The sequence below is a fragment of the Terrapene carolina genome, unplaced genomic scaffold (genome assembly GCF_002925995.2).
Source record: "Terrapene carolina triunguis isolate 2854851 unplaced genomic scaffold, T_m_triunguis-2.0 Scaffold27957, whole genome shotgun sequence".
Lineage (NCBI taxonomy): Eukaryota > Metazoa > Chordata > Testudines > Emydidae > Terrapene > Terrapene triunguis.
This window is the reverse complement of record NW_020692308.1, coordinates 2,455-10,637: the sequence shown is the minus strand read 5'-3', so window position 1 is coordinate 10,637 and position 8,183 is coordinate 2,455. Positions and strand designations below refer to the sequence as shown.

General features: G+C 51.7%; 1 pseudogene; it reads left to right on the top strand.

The window, feature by feature from the left end:
* The first annotated feature begins 494 nt into the window (after positions 1-494).
* LOC112124654 lies at positions 495-6,911 on the top strand (annotated as a pseudogene).
* Positions 6,912-8,183: the final 1,272 nt, after the last annotated feature.

The following is an 8,183-nucleotide window of genomic DNA, read 5'->3' as shown; positions in this document are numbered from 1 at the left end:
TGACCACCGGCTCCTCCCCAGCACTAGACATAAGTCTGTCTGTAGTCTGACCCACTATTGTCATATCCCCCCATAATTTCCCACAACTGTGAACATTTAAATTGATAAAAATTGGGGGGGAAATGCTGAAGCCCAGATTTTTGTGCAACTGTGAAAATGTAACTTAATAAATATTGAAAAAAAAACACTTTAAAATAAACATATATATATATAATTCTTTCAAGCCTAAATATCACTCCAGACACACAGCCCCTGCTCATGCAAGCTCTTTATGACAGGGGGATGCTGATGTGAAGCCCAGGAGCAAAAGGGCCTTAGTGGTACATTTCTCAACTAAGCCTCCCGGGCTGGAATGTTACCCATTGCCTGTTTGCACCCCAGCAACCAGCCTGAGTCAGTTCCAGGAAGGGAAACACCCAGTTGTCCTGCAGGCGGGGCATATTTCTGAGCTCAGGAAAGTGAAACTAATCCTGTTACACTGCCCAGAGAGAGCCATGGCCGCAGAGAACCCTGTGGAAAGTCTCCAGGATGAAGTTGCTTGTCCTGTCTGTCTGGAGTATTTTAAGGACCCAGTGATTATAGACTGTGGGCACAATTTCTGCCGAGCCTGCATCGCCCAGTGCTGGGAGCGATCAGCTACAGTCATCTCCTGCCCTCAGTGCAGAGAAACTGTGCACCAGAGAAACCTCAGGCCAAACAGGCAGCTGGCAAATATTGTAGAAATCTCCAAACGGCTGAGTTTCCAGGCAGTGAAGGGAGAAGGAGGAGAGAGGGTGTGTGGGGAACACCAGGAGACTCTGAAACTGTTCTGTGAAGAGGATCAAACCCTCATCTGTGTGGTGTGTGACAGATCCCAGGCTCACCGAGCTCACACAGTGGTTCCTGTAGAGGAGGCTGCCCAGGAGTACAAAGTAGGGAATTGATGTCAAGTTTAATGGGCAATAACTTTAGATATTAATTACAGGTTAATTTCACTGCAAATCGCCTGTCACAACTGTGTCTGTATCATGCAGCTCTGCAAAGCCTTCACTGTATGGGAGCTGCTATTAATAATAAATGATCTGGCAGAGTGGCAAGAAAGGCAAAAGATAAAGTCTTTTAAGATACCTGACATCGAAAACCTTTACCTGAGAAGCTGAATCCTTGTCAAACCCAGCTTCCACTGGTGAAACAAGGGAACTTTTTACAGAACAGAAGCTGTTCAATGATCAGTGAGGCTTAAAACACAAGAGCGGCAGGCCGGGCTATATTTGAGTGTTGGGAGTTTGCCCTAATGCTCAGACCAGGCCTGTCACACCAGTGCAGTCCCCAGGGCTTCAGAGCTGACATTCAGTTTGAAGTTGGGCTCCTTGGAGAATCCCCACCCATATTTAGAGCCCGGGTGGTTTCTGGGATTTGTATCACTTGGGTAATCTCCTGAAAACCACCTTAATTGATTCACCACCATGAGACTCCAGTTTCCTGTTATGTGCTGTGCTACTAATTAGTGAATGAATAAATACCAGTCAAACTCGGATAATTGAGGTCTCTCTTTAATTTATAAAAAGACTGAATTGGAAATAAGTCGGAATATGTCACTCTCCCTATTTCCATTGTTCGGTTTCATTCCCTTGGTGGCCCTGATGTCATAAACCCATTAGGACCAACATTCACCTTGGGTTTGGGTGGAAAAACATCCCCCTACACACCCTTCTGAACCCTCAGAATGAAACCTCCCAAATCATTTCTCTTTTTACAGGAAAAAAATTCAGGCCCATTGGAAGACTTTGCGGGAAGAGAGAGAAAAGCTGCTGGGATTTAAACTAACTGGAGAGGGGAAAAGCTGGGAGTATCTGGTAGGTGCCTGTTGTTACTGACCTGCAGAGACTTGTGGAGAGAGGTCTGTTTGTAGGCACATTCCTCTGTGGGCTTGGTAAATGTGGGCATCGGTAGGTTTCTCCACGATCCTAGATTTTCTGTGTTAGGTTCATGTGCAGAATCTAAACTCTCATGTCAGTGAATGAGTTAATTTCTAGCCCTTGTGGTTTCCCTGTGTCAACAATGCAAGAAATGACGCAGAATTGTTTGATTCTTTTCCCCCCTGGAACTTCTGCCACTGTAATGTTGAGTCCTGCCTCCTGCCGCTCAGGATCTCTATTCTCAGAGGCCTTTGATAACACGATGTCCTAACCACGTCAGACATGGAAACATCCCTTTCCAGAGACATTGGGGAGAAATGAAAGAGGTGTGAGAGAATCCTCTCCCAAGTAACCACAGGGTAGAATCAAGTGTCTGAAATCTTCGGTCTGCAAAGAAATTCTCCTTCCTGCACACTCAGCACTCCATAAAAGACCCCAGACTGCCATGTCCCTGACCATCCCTTTCCCTATTGCTTTACAGAAACAGATAGAAAAGGAGAGGCAGAAAATTGTTTCTGAATTTCAGCAACTGAGGCAGTTCCTGGAGGAACAAGAGCGACTCCTGCTGGCCCAGCTGGAAAAGCTGGACAAGGAGATAGTGAAGATACGGAATGAAAATAACACCATACTCTCGGAGGAGATTTCCCATCTCAGTGAGCTGATGAGTGAGCTGGAGGGGAAGTATCAGAAGCCAACGAGTGAATTCCTGCAGGTGAGACTGAATTAGAAACATGGCAGATCCCCACACAGGGAAGGGAGGGCTCCTGAATCATAAGCACGGGGGTCCAGCAGTCAGAGATCTCACTGTAACTCGGCATGTGCATTGCTGACATTGGAATGATTATTGGTCATTGCAGAGTTACAGACACAGAGATATGAGAGAAGGGAAAGCCCCATTAGCTCAGGGAATCCATGGCCTCTTTTCCCTGTATGTGCAAAATCCCTTCCCTAGGATCAACTGCCTGTGTCAAGGGGGACTGAGATTCTTTTCTCTCTCTCTTCTCTAGGATGTCAGACTCACCTTGAGCAGGTACGTGGCTCTCTCTCACTCCCCCCCATGCTTCACAATGCTGGGAAAGAGCCTGGTGATGGTGGTGGTGATGATGTTAGCATCACATCTCCCCAGGGCTCTACAGCAAAATGTGTGGGGAAGGTCACATGTTGGATACAAATCTCTCTGATCAACTTCATCCTGAGGTTCTCACCATTTTAGAGAAGACTCTGGAATTCTCCATTCAGTGGGAAAGACTCACCTATATTCTGTTCTAAAGGTGTCACGCCCCTGGGGGACTGGCTGTCTCAGGTTTGTGGGGATGGAATATGGGCCTGTCATTGCTGGGGCCCTGGTTCCTATTCAGCCCAGGCCAGCAGCGATCAAGCGTCTTTCCCACCTGAGGGCTGTTTGGAGACCTGTGTGGAATGAGCTGGGGAGGGGGGAGTTGGTGTCTCAGTTTAGTTCCTAGAGGGCAGATTTCTACAGCACTTCACCTGGGAACCTCCTGTCCCTCAAAGCATGGAGGCCAAGGAGTGAATTGGACATAGAGACTAAATTCCCCTTTTATCATCCCCAGAGCTGATCTCTCCAGGCCAGAGTTGAAGAATATTAATGAGACCTTTGGGGGAAGATTTCACAACCACAGCCTGTGCTGCACCTGCTCTGACTCCAGGCACATTAGAGCAGCAGCTTTCACTAACAACAAATTATAATGTGTCACTAAATGAAATATACGAATGTGACGTTTTCTCTCCAGGTGTAAGAAGGGGAAGTTCCAGCAGCCAGTGGACATTTCTCCTGAACTGGAAGTGAGACTCAACTATTTCTCCCAGAAAACTGTTGCCCTAATGGAGATTCTGAGGAAATTCAAAGGTGCTGAGAAGGGATCTAGGAGGGGAAATTGGGATGAGCCTCTGAGACTGTGGGAGGGGATGGGCTCTGGCCACTTGGGTCATATCTATTGAATGACAGATGGAAAGTATTTGACCTGGTGTAACAGGTGTCAGGACATCTCACATTCATTCATGAGTTAACAAAGGTCACAACATTGAGACCCAAATTTAGCAAAATGGCCTAATTTTGAGTCCCTGATTTTCTCTCCCAACTTGCAAAGCCCGTGGGGGTCACAGACACAGGGGTGCTACTCTGGCTGCATCTCAGGACTTCCCTAGGCTATGCCAAGGTCTGCACAGGCCTCTGCAGCCACTGACTGGGGGCATCACAAACTGCCCCCCTCTATCTCTCTGCCAATGAGGGTGAATCTAGCCCATTGAGCCAACACTCTCCCAACTCCAATCTCGACACTTATAACATGATTTTATTATTCTATGGAAGGCGAGGGCCCCGTTGTGCTGAGCTATGTAGAGATGCTGAGTGAATAAACCCAAGGGACCTACAACTGCAAGCCCTGAACCTACAAACTCTTAACATCCCATTAATGTCAAAGGGACCAAAGTGTGCTAAAGTCTTTGCAGGATCTGGGTCTAGGGTCTGACAAAAGGCAATAGGTGAATGAGACAAACCAGCTGGGGTCTGGAGGGTGGGAGGGGATGATGAGGGGGAAAGTAAATCTCTCTTACAGATTGTGTGTCCTGAGATGGTTGTGAGGCTTAGTGGATGATCATGTTGGTTCCATTGCTGGGAGATGCCTGAATGAGAGAGGAAATAGAAGGTTTCAGACCTTTTTATATTAAATACCTGAGTGTGTCTCTGGGTCTCTCTGTCTGTCTCTCTGTCATGATGAAAACACAGCTCTTTGAGTTCAGAGTGGGGACCCTGTTATAAATATGAAAACCTGAAATCTCACCCCTCTTATCCTTTCCCCCTGCAGACACTCTGCCGTCTGCACTGGAGACAAAAAGAGGGGAACCACTTGGAGCACACAGACAGGGTGAGACTGCAGCATCTTTCCAGCACTGGCCCTTCTCAGACTCCAGCCCTGCTCCTCTTCCCCCGAGGCCCTGCCCCCTGGCCAAGCCAGAAGCCAGAGCTCAGCTGTCACCCAGGGAGCTTGGGCGGTAGTGGCGAACCCTGCACCCTCCACCTGCCCTGGGATGGTGCACTCTGGGGAATGGGAACATGGGCCAGGGCTGCTCCCAGGCCCCCCAGACACCAGCCCAGGGCAGGTGTAGGGTCCGGGGCTCCCCACAGTGGACAAGGCTCCCAGCATGGCGAGGGGTCAGGGCCTCGGTGGGAAGAGGAGTAATGGGGCAGGGAGGGAGTGGGAGGGGCCGCAGGCGATGACCCTTGTGCCCCCTACCCCTGCCAACTTCTACCAAGGTTCCGGAACACCTGGGGGGATTCCAAGCTGACATCACACAAATAATCCTGACACCCAGGGGTGAAAGTAACTTAAAGGATTTACCGGTACGCCGGAGTCCCGAGCAGGGGGTGGGGCCTCGACCGGAAGGGGCGGGGACTAAACTGGAAGAGGCGAGGCCTTTAGAGCCCCGGGCCCTTTATATCGAGATGTAAAGGGCCCGGGACTCCGGCTGTTGTAGAGGTGGCTGGGAGCCCCGGGCCCTTTAAATCACTGCTGGAGCTACCAGCTGTGGAGGCGGCTGGGAGCCCCAGGGCTCGGGGGCCATTTAAAGGGCCCGGGGCTCTGTCCGCCGCTACAGCAGCAGAGCGCCGGGCCCTTTAAATCGCCGCTGGAGCCCCACTGCCGGAGCCATCAGTGGTTTAAAGGTCCCAGGGCTCCTCTGCGGTAGCGGTGGCTGGAGCCCTGGGCCCTTTAAATCACCGCCCGAGCCCCGCTGCCGGAGCCCCAGAGTAGTGGTGGCCCAGCACTCTGGTGGTGATTTAAAGGGCCATGGGCTCTCGGCCACTGCTATTGCAGCGGAGCCCCGGGCCCTTTAAATTGCCAACGGAGCCCAAGGGGCTCCCGGCTGCTGCCACTACCCTGGGACTCGGGGCTCTGGCGGAGATTTAAAGGGCCCGGAACTCCACTGTGGTAGCGGCAGCTGGGAGCCCCGGCCCTTTAAAACACCGCCGGAGCCACACCGCTGCTACCCCAGGGTTCCGGCAGCGGGGCTTGGGCGGCCCAGGGCTCCAGCCACCGCTACCGCCCCGGGCCCTTTAAATCTCCACCTGCTCCAGCAGCAGGGCTCTGGCAGCAATTTAAAGGGCCCAGGGCTCCAGGCGCTGCCGGAGTTGGGGCGGGGGGCGTGGGCGGGGCTGGGGGCGGGGCCGGGGCCCGTGGAGTGTCCTCTTTTTGGACACTCCAAATATGGTAACCCTATTCCTGGCTGTGTCTCTGCCATTGGGAATGGAGCAGCCCCAGCAGGGGGAGCTGGGAGCTGAAGCTTTTGCAAGCAAATGAGAAACAGGCTGAGGAACTGCAGACACATCTCTGCTCAGCCTCAGGTGCCCAGGACAGAGGCACCTCCGTGCGATCCAGGCCTGTCCCAGCAAGAACAGGGCTGCTGGGGAGAGTGAAAAATCCAGCCTCCCCCAGGCTGAGCTCTGCCCCTAACGCTCTGATTCTTTAACCCCCACCCACAGTGAATGTGACTCTGGATCCAGACACAGCTCATCCTAACCTTGTCCTGTCTGCGGATTGGAAAAGTGTGAGATGGGAATACAAATGGCAGCGACTGCCCGACAACCCTGAGAGATTTGACACTGTCTCGTGTGTGCTGACCTAGGAGGGATTCACCTTGGGGAGACATTGCTTGGAGGTGGAGGTGGTGGCTGGGCGATACTGGGCTGTGGGGGTGGCCAGAGAGTCTGTGAGAAGGAAGGGAGTGACCAGCCTCAGCCCTGAGGGAGGGATCTGGGCTGTGGAGCAGTGTTGGGGTCAGTTCTGGGCTCTGACTTCCCCCATGAACCTCCTGCCCCTGAGCTGGGTCCCCAGCAGGATCCGGGTTTGTCTGGACTGTGACTGGGGGCAGGTGTCATTAATCGATGTTGGTGATGAGGCCCCGATCTTCACTTTCCCACTGGGCTCTGTCCCTGGGGAGAGAATCCGACCCTGGCTCTGGGTGGGGCCAGGATCCCCGCTCATCCTGTGTCCCTGAGACATGGGGGAGAAGGGTGGGGGAATATCCCACTGGGGACCCTGTGATCAGCCTCTCTAGCCTCACACACCCTAGTCTGTATGACCTCTCCCCGTGGACTTTCTATCATGCCGTCTCTATAAGCCTGGAGGTTGCTTCCAGTCTCAGCTCTGTGCAGCCTCTGGACTGTCAAACCATTCAGTGAGTGAGGTAGAGAAGCCAATCTCATCATTGCCTCAGGGATTGTTCAGCCTGTTTGCCACTGTCCTCTATGATCCAGGAGGACTCTGGGGATCTGGCTCAGACAGTGTCACTGAGAAATGGGGGGAACAGCCCACTGGGGATGGAAAAATGGGCTTCTCTTCCCACGTTATCCCAGCCCCTACAGCCTGGAGGACTCCTGTCTACCCAAACCTCTGGCCTCTTAATTCTATGACCCCTGGAATCTTCTCCCCCCTCCCTCCCTTCAGCCCCAGGGATGAGAGGGAGTGGGGGAAGAACCCCTAGAGCTGCAGGAGGAGCAGAGAGGTCCTGAGGAGCAGATGTGGGGGCTGAAGGGTCAGAAGGTAGGGAGGGGCTGGAGGCAGACGTGATGTCGGATTGGGGGCAGAATTAACAGCTGGGCTGGGGACAGGCAGAGGTGGTGGTGGCAGTGTACCAAGGTGTGCTCTAGTGGGACACTACTGAGAGTGCCAATTCAGGGCGAATTGCTAAGAGACAGGGCAGTTACAGCCCCAGGATGGTGATTCTCCTCCTCTAAGGCACATCAAACCAGCACTTCGGTTTCACCACATTGGCTAACAAGAAGTCATACAAGCAATTCCCTCAGATACTGCAGCCCCTTTGTCGCACTGGTAGCACTCCTTACAGGGATGACTGATTGTGAAAACCAGTATCCCCAATTAAAGGTTCTCCTAATCCCAAAGGACCAGCCACAAAACCCAGGTCAACATACAAATCAGATCTTACCTCAAAATCATGCAGTTGCCAATCCTTTAGAATCTAAAATCTAAAGGTTTATTCATAAAAAGAAAGAAATATAGATGAGAGTTAAAATTGGCTAAAGGAATCAAATACATACAACAATTGCAAAGTTCTTGGTTCAGGCTTATAGGAGTGATGGTATAAACTGATGGCTTAAATCAAGTCTCTGGAGTACATCCACAGTCCTTAGTTTAGAGCTTCAGTTTGTAGCAAAGTTTCTCCAGAGGTCAGAAGCAGGATAGAAGACACAATGGAGGGGTTTCCAGGGCCTTTTATACCCTTTGCCATGTGGAAGGAAAACCCCTTGTT